Genomic DNA, 1,179 nt, shown 5'->3' on the forward strand with positions numbered 1-1,179 from the left:
TTGGTGCTTCTGGGAGGGCGGTTTTACCACCTTTAGAGAAGGAGGGTTCCCTTACTTATGGCAAGATGAAGGAGGCTTTATGCCTCAAGTATGGGCTCACCCCAGACCAGTACAGAGTGAGGTTCAGGAACTACAAGAAGCTTGATTCAGACACTTGGGTTGAATGTGTGAGAGTGTACACCCACGCACTGTAAGGTTGGGTGAAGGGCAGCAAGGTTACTGATTATGAGGGGTTGTACCATCTAATTAGTTGGGAGCACTTGAGCAGTCTATGTGTTCTAGAGCTGCGCCAGCACCTTTTGGACAGTAAGTTAACTGATCCCAGTGAGCTTGCTAAGGAGGTGGACCACTGGACCAGCACCAGGGTCCACAAGGGGATTGTGGGTACCACAGCCAAAGGAAGGCAGGGTTCCCAGCGGAAGAGTGGGGGGGACAAAGGTCATCAAAAGGAGTTCTCTAAAGGGCCCCAAAACAGTTCAGAGGGAAGGGAGTTCCAGTCCCCCGGCCTAAGACGTCACAGCCCCCTAAGGGCGGGCATAACTCCCGGGTCCCTGCAGGTGTTACCACTGTGGTGACAAGGGACACATTGCCCCTAGGTGCCCCAAGAAATCCCAAGCACCCACTGGTGCTCAGACACCAGGTTTAGTGAGTGTAGCTTTGGGATAGGAATTAGTTTCCAGTGAGGGGGAGGAGCAAGCAGTGATGACCCTTGTCTCTTTAGGAGACAGAGAGATGGTCCAGGAGACCTACCTGCCTGAGAACACTACGAAATACAGGCAGTGGGTGACCATCAATGGGAGGAGGGTTAAGGCTCTGAGAGACACAGGAGCCAGTATGACATCTGTTAGGTGTCAGTGGGTGTCTGAAGAGCTGATCATTCCCAATGCACTTCACCCTGTAGTTGCAGCAGACAACTCCGTGCGCCTCTGCAAAGTGGTGCAAGTTCCCTTTGAGTGGGGGGGTCTCAGGTTTTTTGAAGGTTGTTGTTAGTCCATCCATGCCTGTAGACTGTCTGCTAGGAAATGACCTGGAGAGTTCCCCATGGAGGGCGGTGGAGTGCCAGGCTCATTTGGAGATGTTGGGTCTGCCTGAGTGGGTTTGTGTGACCACTCGGCCAATGGCAGCCAGTAGGGGTAACCAAGCGGACCTGGAGCCTGAAACAGTGGCAGGGTTCCCAGC

This window comes from Triturus cristatus, chromosome 4_2, assembly GCF_964204655.1.
Source record: "Triturus cristatus chromosome 4_2, aTriCri1.1, whole genome shotgun sequence".
In the NCBI taxonomy this organism is placed as follows: domain Eukaryota; kingdom Metazoa; phylum Chordata; class Amphibia; order Caudata; family Salamandridae; genus Triturus; species Triturus cristatus.